Source organism: Adiantum capillus-veneris, chromosome 6 (genome assembly GCF_014529385.1).
Source record: "Adiantum capillus-veneris isolate H3 chromosome 6, ASM1452938v2, whole genome shotgun sequence".
NCBI classification, from domain to species: Eukaryota; Viridiplantae; Streptophyta; class Polypodiopsida; order Polypodiales; family Pteridaceae; genus Adiantum; species Adiantum capillus-veneris.
The window spans coordinates 3947108-3965084 of NC_140936.1; positions in this window are offsets into that span (position 1 = coordinate 3947108).

Genomic DNA, 17977 nt, shown 5'->3' on the forward strand with positions numbered 1-17977 from the left:
CAACACTTGCGGTTGACTTGGCTGCTAAACCTAGCCAGCTGATTGTGCTTGACCTTAATGGGGTCTTATTGACAAGCTACACAGAGCTGCCAGAAGGCCTTTGGGTTTGGGCAGATGAGCTCTAACCATAGATTGTCCATGTCAATAGCTCGTTGGTTTTTTGTGTAAGGCCAGATGATGACGAGTTCATACGAACTCTTAAGAAGAAAGCTAAGATAATTGTGTGGTCCTACTATAAAAGGCAAAAATTGATAGATATGTTGACCTCTTGCTTCCCCCAACATGTGAGGCAGAAGTATTTTGCTGGTAAAAATTCCTTGAGTGCTTTAGATGTTAAGCAACTTAGACTTCTAACCGCCTTTATGGCATAGCAGGTATACTATCACAAGAAGACTGTGAGACCTGGAGGTAGAGTATGGCGGAGGTGCTGCATGTGCTTGACGATGTGGCCAACAAGCCTATTTTTCTAAAGAACCTACGGACAGTGTGGGCAAGGCACCCACATTTTGATGCTAGCAACACAATACTGGTGGATGACTGCAGATACAAGTCGCTGAAAAATGACTATGAGAATTGTCTTGCCATTAGATCATATGAGAATTGAAAAAGATTACCCTTTTTACCTGCTAGACCGTATTTTGCCCTGGTTGCAAGGTTGGATACATGATCCATACCCAACAACATACACTCGCAAAACCCCAATTTTTGACAAACAAGATGATGTCTCTGCATACATTGTTGATTACTTCATACAGATGGAGGGGTACTCTTACAAATTACATCCCCCTTACCTAGAAGATTCCTAAAGTGTCGTACTTGGTGAACTTGTGTATCATGCCACATAAAATGTAATGGAGATTCCTAAACTTCGATACTTGAACCAAATTTGTATCGTGTCGTGCACATATATAATGGAAACCCATGATTTTTGTACACTGTCTTAGAGATTGAATTGTATTGTCTTTTTTTTGGTGTTGTCCAATATTTTATAGTCTAAAGAATCTTTTTTAAGATCTCTAACATTGGTGTCAATACAATGGTATCAATAAGTACCAGTACTGTGTGTATCTGGGTGTTACACAATACCTGATTTTATACTCATAGTACCAACTTCTGGTAGCTTAGGATTGCAACTTGGATCCATGGTCTTGTGATTATGCAAAGTTGGCTAAAGTACCGAATTTTGATACTTCTTATCATTATTTTGGTACTGGTTAGCACCCTTTTGGTACTAGTTAGTATTATTTTAGTTCCGGTTAGGGGCAAGTCTTAAGAGACAATCAATAATTGGAGACCTTTCCGTGCATAATTGTATTTTGGTAGCCTAGGGTTGCATCTTGGATCCGTAGTCTTGTGATTATGTAAATTTGGCTACAGTTCCAAATTTTGGTACTTCCTGGCATCACTTTGGTACTAGTTAGGACCCTATTGGATACAGTACCAAAGTTTGGTACTTCCTGGCATTATTTTGGTATTGGTTAGGACCCTTTTGGTTAGTATTATTTTGATACTGGTTAGGGTCAAGTTGGTGCATAACCAGGCAGTTATTTTACATCAATCTCAATTACTGAACAGAGGAAGTGAAGGATAGAAAGAGTAGCAGTAAACCATGAGGACAACAAGATATATCCAGGCAGTTATTTTACATCAATCTCAAGTAAGTACTGAATAGAGGAAGTGAAGGATAGAAATAACAAAAGTAAACCATGAGGACAAAAAGATACATCTAGGCAGTTATTTTACATCAATCTCAAGTACTGAACAGAGGAGGTGAAGGATAGAAAGAACAACAGTAAACCATGAGGACAAAAAGATGTATCCAGGCAGTTATTTTACATCAATCTCAAGTCCTGAACAGAGGAAGTGAAGGATAGAAAGAACAACAGTAAACCATGAGGACAAAAAGATATATTCGGACCAAGAGGAAAAGCATGGACTTGCCCACTTAGGGGTTTTAGCATTGTGTAACTTCAAGTATCATGGATGCACCATCATCACTATCATCATCATCATATGGCATGCTATTGTATATGTTCTCATATACTTCAACAAATAGATTGAACTGATTAGGGACTCCAACAATAGGCTCCATCGGGAAACATATGGCCCTTACAATATGTGAGTAGATCATGACCACAAGTGTCTGATCCAGTAAGCTATATGTATTAATCTTTCCTTCGACTTGGCCATAGTAGAAACCTTCAACAACCTTCCTGCCTCTAACAATCTTGTTATGCCACATATCCTTTTGTGATCTCACCGTCTAATACAACTCCCTCGTGCATTTGATAAGGTAGAAGTCCTCTTTAGTCTCAGCTGCTTTGACTGCAAAGTTATCCACAATGGACAACATTTCACATAACATTTTAGGGCCTCCTTCATACAATGGCAGGTTAGAAAGTTGGCTCATCGGCACAAAATCTGAATATCTACCATCATCCTCTTCATCGTACCTTCCTGTATTTACAGACCTTAGAAGTGGTTTGATGGAAACATATTTCCATTCTTCTATGTGTAGTCTATGTTTGCATCTTCTCCATAGCCCATTCATACATGGATCACAGAAACATGAAAGGGTTGAAAAGTGCACAACACACGGGTTGTCCTTTGAATACCCATCATCACAATGAAAAGAGTGGGAGCCCACAATGCCCTCATTGTCCCATTGGAGATCACGTTGCACATCATCCACGTCAATAAACCAGAAGACTCTCTTTGTAGTACACCTCTGAGACTGATCTTTTGGCTGAAATGTTGCGTTCAAAAAGTTCACCACATCAGCCGTACACTTCATAGGCCAGCCATCTGGTTTCAATTCTTCATGTGTCAAGGTTCTCTTGATGACTGCCCCTACCCCATCATGCTCTCCTTTTCCATGCCCGGATGCTGAGAAGTTATGCATCATGTGCAAGCCTATCATCTGATATTAGCTGGCCACAAAATAGTAAGGTCTACGTGCTTTGAATTGTGAAGCCGCACCATCATCTGACCACACCCAATGGTCCTGCAAACAATGTCCTTGCTATTTTATCCACCTATCATGAATCAAGAGACAATGTTGCACAAACAATGTATCATGCTGCTTGTCATCAGATATGTAAACGTGCAGTGTCTTTTGAACACCACCTGCTGCATTTCTTACATAAGTGATGTGCACAAGTATTGTGACTTAGGTAGACCACCAATGCATTGATTGAATCTCATTCTGAATCTTAAAAGAATAATTCTCTGCAAAGTCAATAACTGATACAACGACATTGCTAGGAAACTTGAGCAAACAATCCTTGATGTGCTGGGCTTTCCAACGAAAGACAAAGTTGTGCTTGATGAAGCCAGTGAGGTGGGCTAAAAATAGGCTTAGAAAAGCAGCACTTTTCATCTGTCACACAATCGAGTCCTTTCTCTTCTTCTCACTCCCACCTGCATCAAGTTGTCATGTTCCAATATCCATGAAGACCATCACAGACACCTCCTTGCTATCCTTTGCTATCTCATCTGGACAAAATGTAAACTTCCGTACACCACATTGGGAGTAGTCCCCCATCAAGAATTTTCTGGCATGGTATTCACTATCTCTTGGCTTTGGGCACATGATGGATTCCCACATACTAGTGATGTGCTGACATACTACTTGGTTTGCAAAACACTCTCCTATATCATCACTTCTACAACACACGGAGCAAGTGCATAGGTGATCTTTCCCATGATGCCCAAACTTGTTTTGCTGCATCTGATTAAAAGCCTCTTTGAAATAGAGTATCTTCACATGTGATACAAAGCAGCAGGTATACCACTCTTTCAACTTCCAAACAAAGTACGGCTTTAATGCCTCAAAGCATCTAAGAGACACGACTACTGTAGGGTGAGTCCTCTTGAATCTTTGGTATAGCTCTACCTGTGGAACCAATACAATAAGAGTTAGAAAATTCCAACTTCATGCAAATGGTAAAATGCCACTAATGCACAGTAGTACCAAAATTGGATGTTTACAGTACCAAAGAATGTATTGTAGAACCAAAATTGGATGTAAGTAGTACCAAAGATTGTACTGTAGAACCAAAATTGGTTTTAAACATTACCAAAGATAGTAATGTACAAACTTGGATGTACACACCACCAAAGCTTGTACTGTAGTACCAAAATAGGTTGTAAACAGTACCAAAGATAGTACTGTAGAACCAAAATTGGATGTACACACTACCAAAGATTGTATTGTAGAAAGTACCAAAGATTGTACTGTAGAACCAGAATTGAATGTAAACAGTACCAAAGATAGTATTGTAGAACCAAAATTGGGTGTAAACAGTACCAAATATTGTATTGTAGAACCAAAATTGGTTGTAAACAGTACCAAAAATAGTACTGTAGAACCCAAATTGGTTGTAAGCAGTACTAGAAATTGTACTATCTGTCTGCTTTTGACTCAATTTAGAACTGTTTGCAAAAGAATACCTATATGGAAACTTTGCAAATGCTTTGGTGATAAACAAGAATGTTTTGGTACTATACAGGGAATAGTTTTGGTACTGCACAAAGACTTTGGTACTACACAAGTAGGCTTTGGTAAAATAGAATGAGTCTTTGGTACTAAATATTGAGGCTTTGGTGCCTGTAGGGACGGAAAAGGTACTATACAGAGGCTTTGGTACTCTACAGATAGGCTTTGGGATCACTAGTTTGCAGCAGACTACCAAATTTGGTATTGCATGGGGGCTTTGGTTCTTTACTGGATAGCTTTGGAACTACATAGGAGTGCATTGGTATTGTATATAGCCTTTGTAAGGTACTATATACCACCACTACCATATAGCAAACTACCAAATTTGGTACTCCATAAGGGCTTTAGTTCTATAAAGGATAACTCTGGAACCACCCAAGAATGCATTGGTTCTGTATACAACCTTTGTAAGGTACTGTATACCACCACTGCCATATAGCAGACCACCAAATTTGGTACTATCTTAAACAAATCAGCCTTAAGAATCACCAAATAAATTACAGTTGCTAAGATTTGTTGGTACCTGAGAGTCATCGAGTAGATGCACAAGGATGTTTGAAAACACTTTTCCTTCCAATTCTCTTCTTACATATGTCCTTCTTGTTAGGTGAAACTCTGGTTTTTGATGTCAAAAAGGCATACACCAAATCTCTTGTTTCATTAGTGATAATGGTTCCTTGTGGCAATTGTCTCTCACTAGCACTCAATGGCAACACTTCATCCTCATCTTTATTCTCCAGCCTTGAAGTTGCAGCAGCTATATTCCTTCGATGGACACCCAGGACACTAGCAATTTTGGATTGGTTTACTGAGACTACACCTGTACTATTGTTCAAGATCATCCTCAGAGAGTTTCTCTTAACAAAAAGCTCACTTGCTAAGTGCGGGATCTTAATTTGAGCCAAATTGTTGCGCACACCCGATAGAACAGTGTCTTTGACATTGTTGAAATTTGATTTTTGTAGCTTGGAAAATGTCTAGTGATCCAATAGTTGCTAAAATATTTCCTTTTGCTCATTCCTTGACAGCCCGAGTGTTTTCTTGCGCCAACATCGTGCCACCGTTGCACAAATGTTCTTCCTTCACCTGGCTTTTGGTAATCCAAGTGCAAAAGAAGGATGTCATTCTTTCCTTCTCTGTTCGAGTTTCTTTGCGGCCCAATAATCACGAAGAAAATTTTGATTAGCGACACATGTCTCAATGAGACTGACAATGGGAAGGTTTTGTATCTGTTCATCCATGCGTGATTCCTCCTCATCCAGCTCGTCGAAAGAGAGTAGCTATGAGTCACCCAAGCGGTAAACTCTTGTAGTATTGTCCATTTCCAAGGAGCAAGAGAGACACAGACACGCACACACACACACAAAGAGAGAGAGAGAGAGAGAGAGAGAGAGAGAGAGAGAGAGATGAAGAAGTTCTCAATAAACATCAATTAAAACCATGTTTTTGTGTGCATCTTTCTGGTGCAGAGAGTGAGTGAGAGAGAAAGAGATGCAACGGTGGCTGGTCAATTCAAACCAGGGCTCAGCTTGTCGGTGGAGAGAGAGAGAGAGGCCGGGTTCAAAAAAGGCCGATGGAAGAAGAGAGAAAAGGGGCATTCGGCTGACATGGAAGAAAATGTTAGGCTTCTAGAGAACTCCTGCTTCTTTCGGGCCAACAGTGCCATTGCCTACCCCCCCCCCCCCCCCTCGAAAGAGTGGTTCTTCCACCCTGCAAAGGTATCCACGTTGTCCTCTTGTGCTGCCCCAGCCAATTGTGTGGTGCCTTTGCACGTGTACAAGCTCACAAAGGTGCTCCCCTTCCGCGTCCTCTAAATAGGAGGTCCGGTGGAAGAAAGCAAGGTTGGGCGAATTTCCACCGCCCTTTCTGAACCCGCCTAGAGAGAGAGAGATAGCGAGAGAGCAACCCAAGTTCACTGGCTATGGAGCACGGAAGGTGCACAAGAAAAACACAATTGTGTGGAGAGAGAGAGAGAGAGAGAGAGAGAGAGAGAGAGAGAGAGAGAGAGAGAGAGAGAGAGAGAGAGAGGTGGTGTCATGAAATCCAACAACCATAATGTGGGTCCAACCCTCTCCACCCACCTCCTCTCTTGGAGTGGCCCCTCCAAATATTGAAATGTCTAAAAACAAAGAAATATATGGCCCCTCTCCATTTCCAATCTATACACAAATGAACCACCAAGCCCATGTTGTATCAAGGACAGTCCTTTTTGTACCACCATTGCATGTTTTCAGTCATAAGTAAGTAACTATACAGTTATTCCACTTAGGAACTAGTGAGATTTGAAATAATATCACATGAGGTATGGGTGTTTGTTTTTGGCATTGAAGACAATTTTTCACAAATGAGTGAGCATCAATCCTCATGGTTGGCCAAAATACTCCAAGTCTCTTGATCCATTGCATAGTTTGGTCTTCCACAAAGTGAATTCTTACTATGGTAATGTGTGCTTGACTTAGGTATTGGTTTTCTCCTCAGGTTAATACGATTTCTTTTGTATAACCTTCCAGCTAGTAATCGATACATAGCCAATTGTCCAATTAATCCTGGTATAATAGGAAGTGATATCTGAGAATCCACTTGAGCAATAGTCGTCAATGAAACCATATTTTCAGACCAACTGGGTATCATTTCAATCGAGAATAGATATGCATCTAATAGATCATCGTCTACCCCTTTTGGTGGTTCACCTGAAATAATCATGGATAAATGATTTGCTTTTTGGTGTGTGGTCCCTTTTTCAAAACTACAATAAAATCAAATTCCAAAATAATGATGAACCATCTTACTATTCTCCCTGTGTTGCTTGGCTTGTTAACCAAGTACAATAAATCTTGGTGGTCCACAAAGAACAGAATTTTGTTGGCTAATAGGTAATGTCTATACTTTTTTACGGCATAGATCATCCCTAATCCTTCTCTTTCAGTGTTTGTATAGATTTTCTCTGCCACATTCAGTTGTCTATTAGCATAAGAAATGGAAAAATCAAATTTTTTGTGTCCTGATTGAGCTAATATACACCCAATGGCAAAATTGGAAGCATCAACATGTATATGGAATATCTTATTCTAATATGGTGCTTAGATCTTGTTTAAGCTTCATGAAGGATGCTTCACACTCATTAGTCCATACAAAGAGTGTAAGCAGGCCATACTTGGGTTTTTCAATCATAGCATACATATAAATGAATCATCTGTAATATCCACAATGTCCTATGAAATCCTAAACCCCTTTGCTTGTTGTCTGTCTAGGCAATTTAGCAATAACATGAATTCTATCCATATCAATCGCTATGCCATTTTTAGACACTATATGTCCAATAATTTTTCCTTGTCTACCCGTAAATGTGCACTTTTGAGGCAAAAGTTGATTGTACCCCAAAAATCCATCTAAAAATCTGTAAGCTTATTTTCCTACAACTCGTTCTAAAACATGCTCGGTGATTAGAAGAGGGTAGTTATCTCTAATGGTGGCTGCATTCACGTTTTTGAGATTGGCACATACTCTTAAATTTCCATTTTTCTTGGGTACCACCACAATTGGAGGCATCCAATTTGTGTGTTCAATTCTCTTCTTTGATCTTTTTGGCAAATGTTTCATTATAAATATATGGCTTTTGTCTACTTGGTTTCACATCATCTTTCATAGATATGGTATGTTGACAAATTTTTGGATCAACTCCCTTGAGATCTTTATAAGACCAAGCAAAGATATCTCGGTATTCTTCTAGTAATCTTAGAAAAAGCTCTTTTTATTCTCCAATTAAGTTGGTTGCAATGTATGCATGTCTAGACTCTTCTCTTGGTTCAACTAAATCTATTTATTGACATTTTTAGGTCCTTCATATGACTCACCCTGCTTTCTTAGTTCCCTTACAATTTTTTCTACTATGATCTTTTGGTCTTTGAGGGTATATTTCTTGTAATGGGATGGAACACTCATTACATCTTTACTCTCTTCCTCGGTTGTTTCCGTTTCAGTGGTATACATCTCCTTTAGATTTTTCTTCAACTCTTGATATTTTTCCTTTCATTCAATTTGTGTCATGGATGATTGATCATCCCAATGCTTAGGTTTTGATTGAGTTTCCTTTCTCAGTTTCCTTAATTTTTTTGATATTCCTTGTTTATCTTCTAAAGGATATCTACCCGTGATTTTATCTTTCACACAATCATGTGCATCTATCTATCTGCATCAAAAACTATGTTCTGCTAGAAACTAATGGCATAGGTCTAGATTCCACGTTTTTTGTTCCTCTTTTCCTTCTATACCATTTTTGTCTTTTTGGTTTCTGGCTTGAAAAGTCAAAAAACTTTTTCTCTCCTCCTTTTAGGAATAGTTGTGCTCTCACATGTTCTTTTTCTAACCCAGAATCATCAGATGTAGTTGAATGTTCTTCAAACTCGTCAGTAGCATCATATTAGAGGTCTAAAAAGAGTTGTTGAGATTTCAGTAAGTCCTTGGGTTCCTGAACTTCATCTTCAATGTGAATGGTTGAGATCATTTGTATGGGAATTATGTCATCACCATCCTCATTGCAAAATTGAGTAGGCATAGAGGTATTCACGCACACATCCATTGTTGCCAAAATTTGAGTCCATTCAAATGGCTCAAACAAATGCTCTAGAAAGGGTTCAGGTATATATGCTTCATCTGTGAAATCCCTTTCTAAAATACATTCTTCTCGTTTTAAACTCCCATTTTTTGAGGCTCCACAAATCCAAATAGGTATTTCTTTGTTTAACCAAGATGGAAGCTTTGATTCAACTGAAGAGACTGAGTCAATTCATGAAAGGGTGTTTTCATTACATATCTGTAAGTGTGATCTTTCAAATTAACCCTTGTGATTGATCCCACTTGCTTCAAGTACAGGTGCTTGTTTCCCCAATCTTGAATGAGCTATACTTGCCGCATGAATGGACTTCCCAAGATGATTTCATAATTAAGTTTCTTTCCAATGTCCACTATTGCAAAAGTATATTGATAATTAATTCCACATGAACTAACTATCACCTTTTCAAGTAGCCCTAGGGTTTTTTCTATGTGTCCATCCACCAATTGTAATTTCATTTGAGTTTGTCTAATGGTTTGTTTCCCCATGATTCCCATATGCTTTTGTGGGTATGGCTATGTCAGCCCCACTATCTAGTAGTGCCATGGTCTCTACATCGTTATATCTCAGCGGAAGGGTAGTGTTTCCTTCTGCCCCCTCATAGTATTCTTTGACTTTGTTCATAGGGATGGATCTAATCTCCTTGTTATCCAATTCATGTTTCAATTTACCCATGTTTTTTGCAATTAGCCATGTTATCCCCACATTCTCTAGAGCTTTTTGTAAGTCATTGCATATTTATGGTATGATTTTTAACAGTCTTCCCAAGGTAAGAGTACATTGAATGGGTGTTGACATGATTAAATGGATGTTCTCTACTTCTAGGGTCTGTTCTGCTCTTTTTACCTGAGTGGTTCTGGACACTATGGACTCATCTTTGTTGTCTTCTAAGTAAGAGGGTAGTGTTTTTAGAGTCAAAAGGTTTTAGACATTCCTGATGCTTCAGAGCAGCAATCCCCATACAAGGATTGTATATACAAATGTCCATATCAGTAGGTAAATTTTCTAACCATACTTCCTCTATAGGAGTTGATTTCAAAGTTATGCTCCCATCATTAATCTCTCTTACTTTTATCCATAAATGTCCTGGCGCATCTTCCTCCACAAACGGAATTCCATCTAACGCATCTTCATTGCCAGGCACTATGAGTTTTGGATCTTTAGTTTCAAGGTGAGGTTCTACCACCACTTTGGATTTCTCTTTTTTTTTGTTTCTACCATAAGCTCTTGAGGTTTAGCTATACTCTCAAGCTTGGGTTTTTGTTTTTCCAGCATTTCTTGAGTAATTCTTACCAAATTTTGATAAGCTTCAAGATTAGTTGCTTCCATATCTAGAGAAGGATAGTTTTTCCATTTATTTTCCATGTTCTCGCCTGCTTGAAGTCCCGCTTGAAAAGATTCCAACTCTGCATTGATTGGCTCAAAAAAATTGTCTATCAAAATTGATCCTGCAAATTTTATTGTGGTTTCCTTGATTTCACTCCCAATTTCTTTCACTTTTTGTTGGAATAGTTTCTTGGCTTTTTTCTCAATTTCCTCTTTTTGTTTTTGTTTTCTCATCTCATATCTTTGACGTCTTTTTTTCTTGGTCTTTTGCGAGGAACTTTTAGTCTTCTCTCATTCATCAGAAGAGTTATGTTTCTTTTTCTTAGCTTGGGCTCTAGTGATCACCTTGATTGGAACAAAAGGTTCACTTTTCGAAGAGCTACTAGGTATCACTTGGACTACATTCACCACTGCTTTTTCTTTGTTTAATGGATTTTTGGACAATCTTCAGGAAAATATCCTCCTTTTTTGCAGCATTGTGTACAAAAAACTTCAACTGGGTTAATGTTCTTGTAAGGTTCTGGGCATTCATTTTTCCAATGATCATCTGCACCACAATTATGACAGTTTCCAGTCTTTGGCTTAATTATGGGTCTTACTATTGGAGGTCTAACACCTTGATTAGCTACAAATTACATCGGTGTAAGCTCTAGTGTAGCATAAGTCACAGGTTCTTCCATTCAAGGTGGGTGTAAATTATACCACTCTCCTTCTACCATTATTGTAATGGACTAGGCTCAACATAAGGTGTAACAGGCACTAGTGCTTATTCATCTATGACCCCTTCTAAATGCATGTACTTTATAGGCACTACATTATGTCTAGGAAATGGAGGTTGTTGACCCAACATTGGTTCTCATCTTTCCATACCCATCGATGGTCTTTGTGCCGGGGCCGTATTAGGCTGATATTTGTACATGGGTTGTCCTTGTGGTCTCATAGGCACATATTGAATATTTCCATCATACTTTGGTTGATTACAACACTGATTGATCTCATGGTTTTTCCATTTACTCTCAATATCACACCACTTTTGAGGCCTAATTGGTTGTCCCTATTGAGGTATCCCTTGCCCATGTCCTCTCATAGGAGCTTTTTGCATATTATTCATCATTTTGTTCATCCTTTTGAGCATGTCTTCTATGGCTGTAAGTGGTGCTACAACAGCTATTCCCACTTGGGTTGGTTTTGTGGATGCTGTTTTCTCACTTTGAGTATCCTTAGGGACATCTCCTTCATTGAAAATATCACTTTTTGTCTCCCAAGTCAATAGCATCTGATACACACTCTTCTAGGGTTGTATGTTTCTTGCTATATAGTATAGCATGAAGTTATCTGTTTAGCAATCCCTCTAGAAATAATGACACTAATCTTTCTTCTATTGGTATTTCTAATTATGGGCATCTTGCAATGTATTGCTTCATCCTAGTTGCACAATCCCTAACAGACTCAGCTTGTTTTTGTTTAAAGCTATAGATTTGAGCTACCGTATTATGTTTGATCCCAATTTTGAAACATGTAGCTACAAATTCCTGAGCTAATGTACTTAAATCCATGATTACCCTTGGTGGAATGTTTTGGAACCATGTCAAAGCTTTTCCTTCTAAAGTTATTCCAAATCCCTCAAATTGAGTGTGGAAATGAAATATGTGTGTTCTACTCTTAGCACTTGCTTGAAGCTAGCTAAGTGGTCATATGGATCCCCATATCCACTATATTTTTGGACCGCTTTTTTAAAATCAACTGGTCTAACATGTCTATTTGGCTCAGCTCCAACTCTTCTTGCATTTGGTCATGTCTGAAGTCCTTCAAACCAATCTGCTGGAAATAGTGACTCATGCAGCCCTACACTGTCTCTATTGTCACTCGGTTTTAGGTTCAGGTTTTTTAACATTGCTCCCAAAAGATCTCTCGCAGAGTTCCTCTCTTGGAATAGGATCAGGTCCTTGTTCCAATATCCAATCTCTTATGGAGTACCCTTAGTATCTGGTCTATTCTACCTCCTCAGAACTCATCATAACAAAGTTATTGTTATAGCAATCCCTAAAGAGGTAAGATGGTAGATCTATTGAACCATTGTCTTTGATTTTGAAGATATAGATGATCTTCATGGGTGTTAATTTCCCTGGCTTTGCATGAGAGGTCCATGAAAGATCCTTGACGTTCCTATCCTCCCAACAATAGAATCCAATCGTAGGATTATCAATACTAAGCCTTTTCAAGGGTTTCAAATCAATAGAATCCAATCCTAGGATTATCAATACTAAGCCATTTCAAGGGTTTCAGATCAACTTGATCGTATCCTTTGAATTCTAAAGTCGGTGGACCTTTTTTTGCGACCGTATCCGGAATTATTATATTCACCTATAACCCACATTTGTCTATCATATCAGGGTTTTCAACTTTTACATATTGAGTCCCGTTTTTATCCATATACAATTTTCCTTGTTTGTTTGGCCTTATTTCCTCTTCAAACGCTATGTGATGGTCATGAATGCGAATGGCATACTCTTCATTGGGATCTAGGTAAACCTGAGCTCCATGGACATTAGTTTTATAAAAGGTGAGTATGTGCTTATAATGCACTATTGTTTTGTCTCGTGATTGAGTTGAATAGGAAGACATTTCAAATGTTGAGTTGGAATAAGTGTCTCGGACTTCTACAAAGATAGTGCCCAATTGATCACCTTGATTTACACTCTCGTGGATACCCTACTAGTAGTCTCTCCAAATATGCCTTGATTTGCTAGTATATGGTCAGATCTAAGGTTTATATAGACTTGTTAAGCCTTGGATAGAGTACTTACTGGCGGTTTAGATTGTTATCCTTTTTTCCACTTGACATGAATTCAACTCCTGTCAAGATCCCAATGCTTTGATTACAACCTGGTTCCTGTGTCAGTTTTAATCAAGTTATTTGTTTTCTCTCAAAGACTGTACAACTTTTGCTAACTATTGTGATTGGTCCGCGTATATCCCTTCAATCTGAGCTAAGTGAGTTAATAAATGAGACTTCTAGATTCTACCCTTGCAAGAGCTAAAGGACTAATCTGCAACCTAAAAACTGAGTTAACATGTACTAATTTGGATCCAATGGAGCCCAAACTTGACAAGTGGCTTTGTATTATGTTGTTCTAACATTGTACAAGCTCAAAAGTCCAAAATCTTGTCTCTGGGGCTCAAAAATAAATAATCTAATTATTTACTTTTCTCAGTTTTTCTCACTTTTTAGAATTGTTTTGTCATATAGACACCTTGTTTTAGTCTCTGGACAAGTTTCACTGAGTTTGAACAAGATTTGTCCAAGTTATCACAACTGTTTAGTGTCCACAGACTCAATTTTCAAGGATCTGGCTTAAATGTCACTTTTGTGATCCAAATTTTCCAAATTTGATATGTGTAGTCTACTTCATATGCTTGACCTTGTGGTATACTCAATTGGGCAAAAAATCTCAGATATGGGATAGATATAAATAATCGCGATTATTTACTTCTAGGATTTTTTATCATTTTTTTGCCAAGATGTTGATACAAACAGGCAAAGCAACTCAACTTAAGCTCCCTAGCAAAGTTTCACTAAGTTTAGATAATCCTTGCTCAATTTGTCAACAGTTTGTGTCTGTAGATTTTTTTTTCAAATCTGGCCACAATTTCCATTTTAAGGATTCTAATCTTACCAAATTTGATATGAGTGCTGAATATAACATGATAGAACTTGTGGTATGCTTGGTTGGCCAAAAAATATTGAAAATTGGACAAAAGTAAATAATCGTAATTATTTATTTCTGACATATTTTAGCATTTTTTAAAATCTGAGCATACACACATGTTAAACACTTTAAACTAAGCCTTTGAGTCAAGTCAAAACGTAATTTGGCCTAAATTCTCAAGAAAATATAAATATCTGAGTTTTTGTAAACTCTTGAAAATTTACCTCAAATGCATCACTAGTTCATACCACTTTTATGAGCATATTCTCCAATTGGTTTCAATGGTTCTTTTGATGTTGTTAATTTCAAGCCGTAGACCTGAAATTTTGCAACTTCACATAAACAACTCACAATTGATTCTTTTGAAGTGAGCAATGATTTGAGATACCACCTCAAACTCTACTTACCCTACTCCTAGGTTCTGCTGTAATTGTGTTGTGGAAGGTGTCCACAAACACTTGTTTTCTTGTTTTTTATGGTTTTTTGAGCCTTGATCTTAAGACTTGTTTTGTCCATCGATCGTTTTTCAAAATCCTAAAATATTCCTACAATCCTACAAGGTACTTAGCAAGTACAACCTACTCCCAAGCTACCTCTACATAGCAAAAGACAACATTCTTAGGCTATGTGGTTTTAAAGAGAAAGTTTAACTCTAGGTGGCCCTAGAGAAAGCTAAAGGAAAACTACACTAGACACTCTTTTTTTCCCTAGTTTAGGTCTATTAGTCCCCGGTAACGGCACCAAATGTGGATGGGTTTCCTAACCTCACTCTTATCTTATTGGAGACATAGAGAAAGCCGCAAACATAATTGTCTATCCATGGGATGAAATTGACTTGACTAGTGCATAGAAGCTACAACAGGGTGTCAATATCTTGGAAAACAATGGACAACTTGCATCTAACACAAGCTACACTCAAATGACCTAAGTCATCAATGGCTAGTCACTAAAATCGATAAACAAAACATGACCGTTACACCATCAAACGACATCCAAATGCTATAAAACTTCTAGGACAAGTAAATAATACATAAGCACACATGCTTATGGTATCAAATCTCACTTTAATGAAGTGCAAAAAATACGATTATTAACAGCACTGAGATTTTGACCTAGTCTTTTCTGACCCCGAACGCATCTAAATGCTTAACAATGATGCCCCCATACCCTGCCTATGCTTACTTTGTGATTTCTTAGCTTGCATTCTTGCTTATGATGAAATTAGGTTGTGGGTTGGCGATGCCAAAAGCTACAATTTATCATTATATGTTTACGTCAAGGCGTAGAGCTCTTACCTGTGGTTGCAATGCAACAGACAGCGTTGCAATGTGACAACCGAGATGGAAGATAGAAGCATGAGCCCATTCAATGAGCTCACTAGAACTCACAGTGTACTCTTGGATCGAAATTTTTGAAAACTGACATCCATGGACCTTTTTGTTTTGATTTGTTCCAGATGATTAGTGGGTCGAAGTGGCCGCCGAGTTTTTTGATCAAAATTTCCCCCAAAAAAAAATGGCCCTTCCATTGAGCTTCAAGATTTGGCATTTGAAGTCGGAATTTTTTAATTTATTATTTTGGCTTTTATTATCCTTTATTAGCAAAAATTAAAAGAAATTAGCTGAACTACTCAAAAAAATTCATTCTATACTCAAAAACACTAAAACACTTTAAATGTTATTATTTGGGCATATCTTTGTGGATTGCTCCATTTTCATAATGATTTTGGCCTAAAAGCACGCATTACAAGTCAAAATTGCACTACTTTTGGATACCCATTTGTACCTGATTGAGAATGACTTTGATTGCAAAGGAGTCTTTAGTACTCATACTTTGACTAGTTTGCTTGAGTCATTTGGCCTTCTAATCTTAGATTTATATTCCTTCTTTAGTCTCCATACCCATTTCATCTTTGGTAATTGTAGCTTTTGTTGAGTACATAGATATGATGGGTTTACCAAGGGTTGTCGGCGGTGTATATATAGCACCTTTTTAGGCACCCATATTTGCTGATGTCAATTGATGAGCTAATATTAGAATCAAGCTTCTTTGATTGGGAATCACAAATTGCTTCTTTCCATTCCTCTTTGTTCTATGCAAATGGTATCTTTAGTTGTTCTCCTTTAAGTGTAAGTTCCAAAATTCTAGCATCCCAATCTTGCATTGCTTCATAGATTCTTATCCACATAACACCTAATATTAGGTCCTCCTTCATATATTCATCCACTATACATATGAAAGTATGCGAGCAAGAGAATCCATTAACCATAAGATTCAAGTTGATTTTCCCTAGAGTTGGAGTGGCTCTTGTGTTGCATCTCTTGATTATGGCTCGACAATATTCAAGTGGTTGAGTAGTTGCTTTGTGATAAGTAGAATAGTTGACCGCATTGACTCATGCTCCTGTATTTTCTAAAGCCTTGACTTTGTAATCGTCCTTTAGATTCACGGTGATTCTCATATGAAGACCATCCATCCACTCATCATCGGTCTCAATCTCATCCTCTGTTAAGGGTTGATCTTGGAGGGTACTGAGTGGTATATCTTGGGGAAGTAGTTTTCTGGTAGCTCTTTGTTTTAAAACTTGAATGTGTACTTCCTTTTGGTCCTCCTCAATCACTTTTGTCATTTAAGATTTCTTTTCTCAGTTGCACGCCTTCTTTTCAAAATATTCTCTAGTCAAGGAAGGTTACATTTATGGAATCAACATCCACTAATCTAATTTTCCATCAATTCCCCATTTAGGGTGGCTAACTTGACTGCACACTCCGTGAAACATATTTAATGACAAAAGGACCATGTCCTTTTTTCTTGAACTTGGGTATATGTTATTTCAACAAGTATACTAGACTAAATCCCCTGGTTTGAACTTTAGTTAGCAAATCTGAGTCCAAAAACTCTTTTTGTTTCTTTTTTTGTGCCTATGTATGGGCAATGGCCAGTAAGAATTATTCATCTAGTCATTCTAAGTCTTTGAGTGGTTCAAACAACTCATTCCCATTCCATTCCAACTCTTTGAGTTGTGTTCAAGGCCGTTTTGAATGAAACTCGATAAGCTCACAAGTTAGAATGAAGATACATTTCCTACTCCATTATGCCTGAACTAACAATTTTCGTCAGTACAGAGCTCAGAATTTTGTTTATATGTTCTACTTGACCATTCCTTATGGATAATAGGGCACAAATCTGTTATGGATTACCATAAACATGTCTAGTAGGTGTTTTATCACCTCGTTGAGGAAATGAAATTTGCGATCACTTACAAGCTCAATAGGAAGTCTGTATCAAGTAAATATGCATTTGTACAGGAATGCAACAATATTTCTAGCATTGTCCTTCCTAATGGCTCGTGCCTCTACCCATTTGGTCAAGTAATCTATGGCCACAATAATGTATTGTGTTTAAGTTTTGTATGCCAATGGTTGTATTGGACCCACAAAGTCTATACACCATTTAGCAAGTGCGCATGCTCCGATCATTGATCACAATGGTATACTATCAATTCTTTAAAAGCAAACCTACTTAGCGAGTGAAAATTTTGCTTCGGTAAACACGTCAAAAAAGTAAACAAAGCTATACGAATTTTTGGTGGTGGTGGGGGAGAAGAAAACACCATAGATGGGGAGAGGGGAAAGGGAAAGGGAGAAATGATATAGATTTACACCAAACGCGTTTCGCTTTCATTAGCTCATCAGTGGTGTAAACAAAAAAGAGGGAAAAGAGGGGGTATAAATAGTGAGGTGTGATGTGGCTCAAAAAACTGTAATGGTACCACATTGGAAGCAGGAAAGGTTATCTTAAAGACAAGTTGATGCTCTTCTTAGGTGGGTA